The sequence below is a fragment of the Podarcis liolepis genome (assembly GCF_965112155.1).
Source record: "Podarcis liolepis genome assembly, chromosome: 7".
Taxonomy (NCBI): Eukaryota; Metazoa; Chordata; class Lepidosauria; order Squamata; family Lacertidae; genus Podarcis; species Podarcis liolepis.
Window position 1 is genome coordinate 7,755,145 of NC_139561.1, and position 13,020 is coordinate 7,768,164.

Genomic DNA, 13,020 nt, shown 5'->3' on the forward strand with positions numbered 1-13,020 from the left:
TTTATGTGGAAATTGTTCAGTTTGGTTGTGTAGTTTTTAATGTGTTTTGTTTATTTTTACGACTACTTTGCTTGTAATTATGTAAATCTTTTCATACTGTAAGCCGCCTTCAGCACTGTTTTAACTGTGGAAAGGCGGCATACAAATAAAATGATGATTTTCAATGGCTGCTCCAGCATGGACCCCTTTTCACTCTGTGCTCTGTAGGACCAGCCTGACAGCTTTGCTTCAGGTATCCGCTCCCCTCTCCCTTTCTTGCTCTACTTTTAGATTGAGTGTGTCAAACGTCACACATTCTCTGTCTAAGCTTTTGACAAGGAACCTCCTTGTCCTCTTTAGATCAAGCTGTGTTTGTAGTGTGCAAGTTGCTGCCTGCTTCTACTGTAACTTTGCTCTCTGAAGCAGCATTTACCGTATTTTTTGCTCTATAACTCACTTTTTCCCTCCTAAAAAGTAAGGGGAAATGTGTGTGCGTCTTATGGAGTGAATGCAGGCTGTGCAGCTATCACAGAAGCCAGAACAGCAAGAGGGATTGCTGCTTTCACTGCGCAGCGATCCATCTTGCTGTTCTGGCTTCTGAGATTCAGAATATTTTTTTTCTTGTTTTCCTCCTCCAAAAACTAGGTGCATCTTATAGAGCAAAAAAATACGGTATATATGCTGTCAATTTCATCACTACTACTATTATTCCCCTTCGTGGATCACTGCCTTGCCGTGGTGAAGGGGCTTGAATAACTCAGAGAAGCTATGAGCTATGCCAAGCAGGGCACCCAAGATGGACAGGTCATAGTGGAGAGTTTTGACCAAACGTGATCCACCTGGAGCAGGAACTGGCAAGCCACTCCAGTATCCCTGCCAAGGAAACTCCATGAGGCTCCAATACTTTGGCCACCTCATGAGAAGAGAAGACTCCCTGGAAAAGACCCTGATGGTGGGAAAGATGGAGGGCACAAGGAGAAGGAGACGAAAGAGGATGAGATGGTTGGACAGTGTTCTCGAAGCTACTAAGATGAGTCTGACCAAACTGCGGGAGGCAGTGGAAGAAAGGAGGGCCTGGCGTGCTCTGGTCCAGGGGGTCACGAAGAGTCGGACACGACTAAACGACTAAACAACAACAACTACTACTACTACTATTATCTGAAGGCAGCCCTGTTTAGGGAAACTTTTAATGTTTGATTTATTACGGTATTTTAATATTTTGTTGGAAGCCGCCCAGAGTGGCTGGGAAAGCCCAGCCAGATGGGCGGGGTATAAATAATTATTATTATTATTATTATTATTATTATTATTATTATTATTATTATTACTACTTTAGTAGCCCAGGGCAATCAAATCTATATGCATATATGCTTCTGAGAGTACAGTTTCACTTTTTTAAAAAGGTATTTTTATTAAAGATTTTCTTGGTTTACAAAACTATGTGCAATGTCTCTCTCGCTCTCTCTTTTTTCTCCAAGTAACATTTTTTTACAGATCAGTTTCATTTGTTAAGACATTAGGAAGAAGAGGGGGGAAAGGGGGGGGAGGAGTACAGTTTCACTTAGTTTCACTTAGTTCCCTGATGAGAATGCTCCTAAGCAGGTAATTGCGATAAGTGAAACTGTGTGAGTAAGCTTTTGGGGGTAAGGTTAAGTGGGGAAACACATTTTCATAACAAACACACACTATAACTCTAGCAAAAGGTCCTAAAGCTCTTGGTAGTGTATGTAAGGATATGAGTGCTAGACATGTACCTTGTAACAAACTTAACATATTTTTCGCTCCACAAGACGCACTTTTTCCCTCCTAAAAAGTAAGGGGAAATGTGTGTGCGTCTTATGGAGTGAATGCAGGCGGGAAAAGCCCCCGAGAGCCATACACACACTCCGCGCGGCTCTTGCGAGCTTTTCCCTGAGGAGGGAGAAGGGACTGATGCGGCCAGTCAGTCTCTTCTCCCTCCTCATAGAAAAGCCCGCAGGAGCCGTGCGCTCTTTAGAGGGTACGCGGCTACTGCGGGCTTTTCTACGAGATGGGGGAATTGCCCTTCTCCCTCCTGGGGAAAAGCCTGCAAGCGCCGCACACACGCTCCACACAGCTCGTGAAAGGGAGCGCTGAGCAGAGCCTGGGATGCATACAGGCTCAGCTCAGCGCTCCCTTTAAAAATATTTTCCCCCTTGCATTCCCCCTCTAAAAACTAGGTGCGTCTTATGGTCAGGTGCTACTTATGGAGCTTGGGTACAGTGCCCAATCAGGTATATCATTTGAACAGATCCTGAGCTTTTTTCTTGGTTCCTTAATGCTACAGTCTTGGCTATACAATACTATATGGATTGTACATGTTGCTGTGTGTGAGAGAGAGGTGGGGGAATCAAATAATCCTTCTCAGTACCCAGTTCTGGGACCCGGAAGTGCTCGTGGATCCAGAGGACTGAATCATAGCCTGGAGGAACCTCATCAGTCCCTCACAGAATGGAAGAGGCCACAGGGGAACCCAGCATGGGTCACCTCGGGGTCTCTGGTGAAAGGGAAGTGAGATGTAAATGTAGCAAATAAACAGAATGATGTATTAATAGGACCTCTGAAGGACTTGCCTGAGTGGCCTTTAGCTTCTAAAGCTGAGAGTGAGACAGAGATAAAAGACTTTCACTTGAGGAACCCAATGGCCCAACTGGGCTGTGTTGACATCCAAAGCTCTAGGGCCAGAGTGGTTGGGTGGGAGGAGCAGGATTGGCGGAAGCTGCTCTGACCTTTGAAAGGTCCTGAGGTGGGACTGTGTGCTCCAGCCAGCTGGCAAGGAGTGTTGAACTTAGTGCCTTGTTGGGTTGAGCAACTAGTCAACAGGTGAGTCACACAAGTGCAGCAAGTTTACTGTGCCCTCGTGATGACTTGTGGTCATGATGGTGTTTGGGTGGTTATACGCAGTCTCGCTTTCAGCACTGTTGGCCCCTGCAAAAGTTCCGGCAGGGGACAGCTTGCTTCGCCTCCAATTCGCTTTCTGCTACAGTCCTAAAACTTTTGTATATCGCAGATGTCCCAGTTGTTGTTTGTTGTCTTGCTTTTCTTGTGCTGTAGTGCAGGAGTGGCTTTCCAGTCAGCCACAATTGCATAAACCTGGAGGAAAAAACCCATGAGGCACAGATCTTCCATGCCCTCAGACGAGAGCTCTCTCCAAGGATAACAACAGTCCGAAAGGATGAGGCATAAACAAGACCCAGCGGCCAAGCCTGGAGGATAAAGGAGTGTCATATTGCTCTCTCGGGAGTTTTCCACCAGCCAGAAGGCAGTGACTGTGCCCTAACAGCTCCCACCAACTGAACTGGAATCCTGCATGGTTAATACTATGTGTTAACTACCTGCAGTTTACAGTTTCTAAGGATCAGGGTGACTGGAGGAAAGGTGGGAAAGGACCTTTTAAGGAAAAGCAATTTCCCCCTGTTTAATAAATGCTGTTTTATTTTCTCCATTACAGTGGTACCTTGGGTTAAGTACTTAATTAGTTCCGGAGGTCTGTTCTTAACCTGAAACTGTTCTTAACCTGAAGCACCACTTTAGCTAATGGGGCCTCCTGCTGCTGCCGCGCCGCTGGAGCACAATTTCTGTTCTCATCCTGAAGCAAAGTTCTTAACCCGAGGTACTATTTCTGGGTTAGCGGAGTCCGTAACCTGAAGCGTCTGTAACCTGAAGGTACCACTGTATGTGTATTGAGCAATGCTGATGACCAGGATTTGTACTTCCTTTTGGAGCTTGCCTGTTGACTTTGTTGGAAGATTCAAGACAGATAAAAGAAAGGACTTCTACAGGCAGTGCATAGTTAAACCATGGAACTACCTTCAACAGGAGGCAGTGATGCCCAATAGCTCAGGTAGCTTTAAAAGAGGATTAGACAAATTCATAGAGGGGGGGTTATCAAGGCTACTAGCCATGATAGCAGTGGTGGACCTTGGGGTCTCAAATTTCAGCAGACCCCTTTTCCAACGCCAAAATTCGCCCACCGCCTCTCACCTTCCATTCTACATAACAGCTGTGGAGCCCGCTGTGGTGCCCACAAGAAGAAGAAGAAGAGTTTGGATTTGATATCCTGCTTTATCACTACCCTAAGGAGTCTCAAAGCGGCTAACAATCTCCTTTTCCCTTCCTCCCCCACAACAGACACTCTGTGGGGTGGGTGGGCCTGAGAGACTTCAGAGAAGTGTGACTGGCCCAAGGTCACCCAGCAGCTGCATGTGGAGGAGTGGGGAAGCGAACCCGGTTCACCAGATTACGAGTCCACCGCTCTTAACCACTACACCACACAAGTCTCTGCACCCAGTGTAACTGAACCGGCCACACATTCTCCTCTGGGGATGGCTATGCTCTGCTCCACAGCTGAAGGCAGCAATGCTTCTGAAACCACCAGAAGGGAGAGGGCTCTGCTTACAGGTTTTCTTTTGGGGCATCTGGTTCGCCACTGTTAGGACAGGATGTGGGACTGGATGGGCGATTGGCCTGATCCAGCAAGCTCTTGTTATGTTCTTATGGCTCTTTTTTATCTATTGGGCGAGACACCTGGGACCTGGATCTCACCCGAATTTGCAATTGTGAACATTTAAGCGATTTGACAGCAAGGCGTGCTGTGGCATTAAGAAGAGACATATCCCTGTGGTGGGAATGTAGAGAAATTTGGGAAGTGATATACAATGAGTTGAAGAAAATGTTTTAAATGACATTTGTTAAAAAAAAAACAACCCAGGGATTGTAGGACAAGACCTGCCAAGGAAAATAAAGAACTTATTTATGTATGCGACAACAGCGGCAAGAGTCATGATAGCACAAGAATGGAAGAACGAGGAAACCCCGACAAAAGAACAGTGGCAAGAGAAATTGATGAACTGGCGAAATTGGCATGCAAATTGCGAGATAAGGACAGGTGTTACTTTAAAGAAGAATGGGAGCCTTTTGCAAATTATTTTAAAAGATAACAAAATGAACTGGACTCCTTGGCAGGTTTTGAATAAACATACAAATTGATGGTGTTTCCTGCTTGGCAGGGGGTTGGACTCGATGGCCCTTGTGGTCTCTTTCAACTCTATGATTCTATGAGATACACAAATTTATTGAGGGTTAATATAGTAGATAGATAATATAAGGATGTATAAAATTTTACAATATGCAGAGAATAACATGAGATAAGAAATCAGAGAGAGGAGCTGAGGGAAGTCTTGGGGGAGGGAGGGAGGGTTTGCTGGGGAGGTGGGAGGGGGAAAAAGGGGGAAATAATGAAGATGATTTTGTTTTAATAATTTGTTATACTGAAATTGTTAATAATTTTTTTAAATAAAAAGAAGAGACATATCCCTATCTAAACACAACCAAGTAGATGGAAAGAAAAAGAGCCCTGCTGAATCTAGCCCACTTCCTCTTATCTCCATGGCCAGCTAGATGCCCGAATGGGAAGACCACAAGCAGGTAAAGGTAAAGGGTAAAGGACCCCTGACCATTAGGGCCAGTCGTGACTGACTCTGGGGTTGTGGCGCTCATCTCGCTTTATTGGCCGAGGGAGCCGGCGTACAGCTTCCGGGTCATGTGGCCAACATGACTAAGCTGCTTCTGGTGACCCAGAGCAGCGCACGGAAACACCGTTTACCTTCCCGCCAGAGTGGTACCTATTTATCTACTTGCACTTTGAGGTGCTTTCGAACTGCTAGGTTGGCAGGAGCTGGGGCCGAGCAACGGGAGCTCACTCCGTCACGGGGATTTGAACCGCCGACCTTCTGATCGGCAAGTCCTAGGCTCTGTGGTTTAACCCACAGTGCCACTCGCGTCCCAAGCAGGACATGAGTGCAAACATGGCACCCTCCCCACTGGTGATTCCCAGGAACTGGAATTCAGAACCAGACCACCACTTAAAGCAAAATCATGGTGGCTATCAGCCACCCACCTCCACAACACCAAGCAGTGAATGCACGTCAAACATGGTGCGTTCAGATGCCGCCGCCCCTGACCTTCTTGCTTCTTCTTCCACACCACAATTTTAAAATAATGCTGTGCCTGGCATAACAGGCCCTGGAGCGAAGATTCTCACCCTTAAAGAATGTTGCTTTTAACACACACATAATGGCAAGACAAATCATGCAGGAAACACTGAATTTATTTAGATGTAACCCAACATTTAAGCAGTCTGAGCTTAGCGAGCTGCAGAGAGGCTTGAACGGCCACAAAGCCTGAATCTTTCTGCTCATGCACCAAAGCTGAATCGGACACCATGAGGCCTGCTAGGCTCAAAGGCAAGAGAGGATTGGGTTTGGGGGTGTGTGGAGGGTGGCTGCTTTCTTAAGCCTTGTTGGGCCAGCCTGGGAGTCTCAGGTTGGGATCTGCATCCTGGACCAACCAGTGACAAAACGTGAACCTGGGTCTTCTGTGTCCCCCCATTGTAGACGCTGCACTATGTCCAGTTGAGCCAGCATGCCTGGTGAGGATGACCCAGTGGCCAGAGGGCTAAAGGTAAAGGGACCCCTGACCATTAGGTCCAGTCGTGACCGACTCTGGGGTTGCGGCGCTCATCTCGCTTTATTGGCCGAGGGAGCCGGCATACAGCTTCCGGGTCATGTGGCCAGCATGACTAAGCCGCTTCTGGCAAACCAGAGCAGTGCACAGATATGCCGTTTACCTTCCCGCCGAAGTGGTACCTATTTATCTATTTGCACTTTGACGTGCTTTCAAACTGCTAGGTAGGCAGGAGCAGGGACCGAGCAACGGGAGCTCACCCGGTTGCGGGGATTCGAACTGCCGACCTTCTGATCAGCAAGTCCTAGGCTCTGTGGTTTAACCCACAGCGCCACCCGCGTCCCTAGTAGAGACCAAAGAGGCTTGCCAAAGCTACCTTAGCCTTTGCATGTTCTGCAACCTTGTCCTTTCTCTGCATGGGCTCCCATAGTTTTCCAAGCGGGAAGAGGCACCAGCCACCCAATGAAATTTTGCTAGGAGGAAGGAAGCAATCTTAAGGCGCACCAGTCATGCTTCTGAATACCAGTTGCGAGAGACCACAGGAAAAGAGTGTTATTGTGCTTGAGTCCTGCATGCAAGCTTCCCACAGGCATTTGGCTGGCCACTGTGAGAATACGATGCTGGACTGGATGGGCTCTTGGCCTCATCCAGTAGTTCTTCTTCTGTTCTCATGCAAAAGAGCATCTACAGAGGACTTTTCATGAGACCACTGAACGTTTCAAGGATATGGTTCATGAGGAAGCTTGACACAGAAATTCCTTTTAGTCAGTAAGGGAAATGGGTTTGTTTATTTATTAGTTTCTTCTGTTTACATCTTGATGATCTTAGAGCAGGTTACATTTTAACACACTACTATAAAACAATACAGTGCTATTTTTAAAAGATAAAGTAGCACAAACATCTATGCAGTGATAAGATTGCAGCAGAACGGCACTAGCAGCCAGTGGAACATTTGCTTGGCTCTCCCCTCTTTGCATATGATGATAAAAATATATTTTGCTTTGCATCATATTCAAAGCAAGTTCCACGGAAGAAAGGAAGGAAAAACTTACTGGCAGCTTTGTTTGAATGCCTGGGGCCAAACTACATGTTCAGTCTTTTTCAGTTAGAAAAGCAGCCACCGGAGGGAGCAAGTTTGGATTGGAAGGATCTAACTCAGGGCTAGGCAACCTAAGGCCCGGGGGGCCGGATGCGGCCCAATCGCCTTCTCAGTCTGGCCCACGGATGGTCCGGGAATCAGCGTGTTTTTACATGAGTAGAATGTGTCCTTTTATTTAAAATGCATCTTTGAGTTATCTGTGGGGCCTGCCTGGTGTTTTTACATGAGTAGAATGTGTGCTTTTGCTTTTATTTCAATTGCATCTCTAGGTTATTTGTGGGACATAGAAGAAGAAGAAGAAGAAGAAGAAGAAGAAGAAGAAGAAGAAGAAGAAGAGGAGGAGGAGGAGGAGGAGGAGGAGGAGGAGGAGGAGGAGGAGGAGGAGGAGGAGTTTGGATTTGATATCTCCCTTTATCACTACCCTAAGGAGTCCCAAAGCGGCTAACATTCTCCTTTCCCTTCCTCCCCCACAACAAACACTCTGTGAGGTGAGTGGGGCTGAGAGACTTCAGAGAAGTGTGACTGGCCCAAGGTCACCCAGCAGCTGCATGTGGAGGAGCGGGGACGCGAACCTGGTTCCCCAGATTACGAGACTACCGCGCTTAACCACTACACCATACTAGGAATTCATTCATCCCCCCCCAAAAAAAACCATAGTCCAGCCCCCCCTCCAAGGTCTGAGGAACAGGGGACCAGCCCCCTGCTGAAAAAGTTTGCTGGCCCCTGATCTAACCATTTGCCCCAACGCAAATCCTCTTCCCTTGCCAACTGCTATAACATGTGTAGGAGGAAAAGTAAAGTCTTTAAGAGGTCTGGATTGGGAGAGGATTTTGGCCAGGGCTGTGGCACAGAGGTTAGGCTGCTTCCCCTGCTCCCCCGCAGCATGGCCAGGATCCAAATTGTCTCTTCCAGTAGGTTGCTTTTGAAAACGGAATACAGTATTGCAATATGCAGTCGTGGAGCTTTCAATACCATGTGTGGTTTGTTCTTGAGATTTCGTGGGTTACAAAATATAAAAGCACAAAACCAAAAAGTTACAACAAAGTGCTACTCTCATTCTAAGAGAGTAATACTGGCTGCAACCCAACCAACCTGTGGTGGCAAAAAGACTGCCTTTCCTCTAGCTCACTTCTGGGTTGCAGACCTGTGAATTTCAGTTCTGCCTCCTATGACAGCCATGCTGTTTTGGAAGAAGCGCTGCTGGTTATGGAATAAATGAAAGTAAGCAACCCCATGTGCACATCAAATTGTGGCATAGCTGTCAACCTTCCCTTTTTTGGTGGGAAATTCCCTTATTCCAGTGCTGTTTCCCGCTGGTATCCCGGATTGTTAGACATCCCATAGGCTTTCCCCGGGACAGGTGAGGCTGCTGATCCCTTATTTTCAAATTCAGCTATGAATTGTGGTCCTTGCAATCAGAATTCCTGCAGAATCTGGGAAGCTTATGTTTTGATCAGAAGCCCAGTAAGCCAAAGCAAAATTTGTTGTTGGACTGCCTTGTGCCTGCTGGAATTTGTTTGTTTTAAAAGCCTGTTTTGTACCCTCTTAAGCAAGAGCACATGCTCAGGATAAAAGATTTGCTTACTCTAACGATGATATTCAGGATATGGACTCATGTTCTAAGTTTGTAACACACATCAGTGGGTCTCAAGGAGCTGTGATTCCTGCCTCGCAGGGGGTTGAACTAGATGACTCTGGGTCCTTTCCAACTCTGTAGTTCCGATTCTATTCCCCCACCCCCTACAACAAAGAGGACCTGCCAATTTTGCCACCGGGATGAGCTCCCACTGGCGGCTAAGAAATCATTGCAAGCAACACAAGGCCTCCTTTGGCACTGCTTTTGACCTCTCCTGTGCACACTAGCCAGTTCGCTTGACAGACTTCCACCTGCACGAGGTCAGAAGCTGGGCATCATTCAAGGAAATCCAGAGGTGCCAGACAGTTACTGAAGCCAGGCAACCAACCTAAAGCCAAGATAATTATCCATACACAGCCGCTCCAAGAACCCACTGCTTGCAGACCTTGTCCTGGAAGATGAGAGGTGGTATGCTTTTGAATGCCAGATGCAGATGTGGGGATGGGGGTGTTGCTTCTGTGCTCCTGTTGTTTGTGGGCGACTTTCCATTGGGGCACCTGGGTGGCTGCTGTGAGAACAGGATGCTAGTCTAGATGTGCCCCCATTAGGTTGATCCAGCTGGTACTGGGCTCTTCTTCAAATTCCCCCTATTTGAGTTTGTGGATACCCATGATTTGCCAAACATCAGATTACTCCGCCAGGAGGGAGGCAAAAAGAGAAGCAACAGGACTACCAGGGGCTCAAGCACTCCTGGCTTTCCTAAACTGCTTTGATGCAGTCAGTGGGCTGCAGAGGGTCAGATCTCATTGTCGTTAATGAGCAGGCTTTGGACTGCAGTCTGAAAGTCAAAAATGTCCCTGCACACCGCAGGACATGCAGAAGAGTGATATGAAGGAGGAAGCGCAAAAATACCCCACTGTGGGCGAGGGTCTGCTTACATGTGCAAAGGCATGGATCAGTGGGAGAGGACCAGTCTGGCATACAGGTCCCAGCTTCCATCCCAAATGGAATCTCCCAGTGGGGCTGGGCGTGTCTCCTGACTCAAACCATGGAGTGTCAGTCACCAACGGCCAATGAGGAAAACACTGAGCTTGACAGAGTCAGGTCACTTCTGCCAGAAACCCTGGAGAGCAGCTGTTGGTCAGTATAGATGGACAAATGGTTTGATTCAGTATTAAGGCAGCTTCTATGCTATGCTCCTGCCAACCCAGCAGTTCGAAAGCACATCATATTGCAAGTAGATAAATAGGTACCACTCTGGCGGGAAGGTAAACGGCGTTTCCATGAGCTGCTCTGGTTCGCCAGAAGTGGCTTAGTCATGCTGGCCACATGACCCAGAAGCTGTACGCTGGCTCCCTCAGCCAATAAAGTGAAATGAGCGCCGCAATCCCAATCGGCTACAACTGGACCTAATGGTCAGGGGTCCCTTTACCTTTACCTATGCTATGCTCAACTTCTCCACAGGATTGGGGGGGGGGGAGCTGACACGATGGTGCAGAATGTCCAGACCTGTCATGAGGAACTAGGGGGTAGAGCTGAACACCCTCTGAAAATGGGGCGGGGCTGGCTCCCTCAAAAACTAAATGAGGGGGAAATTGTCTTGGCCCCTAGGAGTCAGCGCCTATGGCTATGATATTATGTACAGGTAACCTAAATGTGTATTTTCTTGCCGGGGGGGGGGGGCTGGTTACAAATTTGCTGAGTTTCCTTTACTCTGCTGAGATGAGTTCCCACCCAGGCCTGAGAAAATTGTCCACACTCTTCTGAGAGGAACAATTTGTTGCTAGGCCTGTAATCCATCAGGATGGGAGGACGCCGGTGGTGTTTCCCACTTTTAGGAATATCAGTCGCCACAGACTGAACCAAAGCACAATGAGCAAGTGGCCATTCAGGCTTCCTCGACTGATCCAAACCTCCTTCATCCACAGATCTGGAATCATCCATTCATCTGAACCATTTCCCTGTTCCAAAATGAGTGTTTGTGAATGCTTCAGTGCTGGTTGGCAGCTCCTCCTGCTTTTGGAGGTGAGCTTTTGACAGCAATAGGGCTGCAGTCAGCACGACTCCCTCCACATGCTCTCTGTCCAGGTATGCCAGCTCCCTCCCTGGCCAACCAGCCAGTTTCCAGGAAGGAAGGAAGGAAGAGGGCAAGCAGAGTTGCACAAGCAGAGTTGCACAAGCACAGCTGCTAGGTTTTGGCCTCATCTTAGGGCGGCCCGCAGGGGAGGGAGAGAGCTTGCTTAGTGTTCGAGCCAAGGAAGCCCATGCCAAGAGTGACCAGCTTCCGCACTTGCCCACCTGTCAATGATTGACTCTCTGCAACTGCCTCAAGCCAGTTTCCTGGCTGCCACCTGCCCTCCATTGGCACCCAGCCTGGCCAGTCACTGAGGGCAGCTGTTGAGATGGTGGAGAAACGGAGGCCAAAGGAGTGTGTAGCTCATATTCAAGGCCCTCCATTGACCCACATCCAATCGGGGCTCATGCACCACATGCAACTCAAGCTCAGGCACAGATCCCTGGATCCCTTGGCAGAGTCAGGGCTCCGCCCACAAACCTATCAAATAACACACAACAGCTTCTGAGCATGCGCAGAGCGACCTGCCTCCTGGATATGGCAGCAGGGAGGTATCATTATGGCAGGAGTGACAAGACAAGATCTGAAATACAGTGGTACCTCGGGTTATATACGCTTCAGGTTACATATGCTTCAGGTTGCAGACTCTGCTAACCAAGAAATAATACCTTGGGTTAAGAACTTTGCTTCAGGATGAGAACAGAAATTGCGCGGTGGCGGCGCAGCAGCAGTGGGAGGCCCCATTAGTTAAAGTGGTGCTTCAGGTTAAGAACAGTTTCAGGTTAAGTACGGACCCCCGGAACGAATTAAGTACTTAACCTGACGTACCACTGTACCTAAACGGCTGTCACATGGAAGACGGAGCAAGATTGCTTTCTGCTGCTCCAGAGGGGAGGACCCAAGCCAATGGATACAAATTATAATAAAAGAAATTCTGACTAAACGTTAAGAAAAACTTTCTGAAGTTAAGAGCAGCTTGACAGTGGAACCGAATCCCTTAAGTGGTGGTGGACTACCCTTCACTGGAGGTTTTTAAACAGAAGTTGGAAGGCCATCTGTCAGTGATTCCTTGGCAGTGGTTCTTGCTTGCAGGGGGTTCTATTAGATAGCTCATGGGTCCCTTCCAGCTCTCCAATGATTCTATGACCTTCTTTATTGTGAGGACAGGATGCCCCCAGGAGTATCCACAACCAGTAGGTGCAGTGGAAAAAGCACAAAGCAGGTGAGGTCTAACCCCCCCCAAATGCCGCCTCCCCCCCCCAGCTGTCAGCTGGGAAGGGAGGAAGAAGCCTCTCTTCCACCACACCCAGCATAGAAAACAGGCAGTCGGTTTGTGCAATGTGGGCCTACAAGCCAACTGCTTGCATCATTCTTTCAGCTCCCTAATTTTTAACAAGGTCAGTGGCTGGGCACTTGCCCTATTTACCACTCCAGCACAAAAGTGACGGCATAATCCAGACCGTTCTCTCTTTCTTTTACGGAGGAGAGCCAAAGACAATTGCTTTATAGCGCATCAAAGAAAGTTATTACTCATAATACTGCCCAGGACCCAGCTGCCTTATTCTGCTCCAGGGAATTTACATTTCCTGTATCTGTGCTGGGAAAGTACAATTCTCTGCTGTGCTGGTGCTAGCTGGGTGCTGGCTGCACAAGTATGAGTGGCCCCAAGCAAAGAGTGATGTCACCGTCACTGACGACAAAGGACAAGGTCCACAACCCATCTAGCAGAAGAGCAGAGTGGGTGGGGGAGCTCTCCAGGGTGCAAGCCTGGGCAGTGTGTATGGAGGTCCTGGGCTGTCCAGATGACAA

At 48.1% G+C, this 13,020-nt stretch overlaps 1 long non-coding RNA gene across 1 annotated transcript; it reads left to right on the forward strand.

The window, feature by feature from the left end:
* Positions 1 to 5,065: 5,065 nt before the first annotated feature.
* Positions 5,066 to 12,947, forward strand: LOC310712006. The gene is made up of 2 exons (XR_014528720.1): positions 5,066 to 5,796; positions 5,944 to 12,947. It is a non-coding gene; the product is annotated as an uncharacterized lncRNA (long non-coding RNA).
* The last annotated feature ends 73 nt before the right edge of the window (positions 12,948 to 13,020 follow it).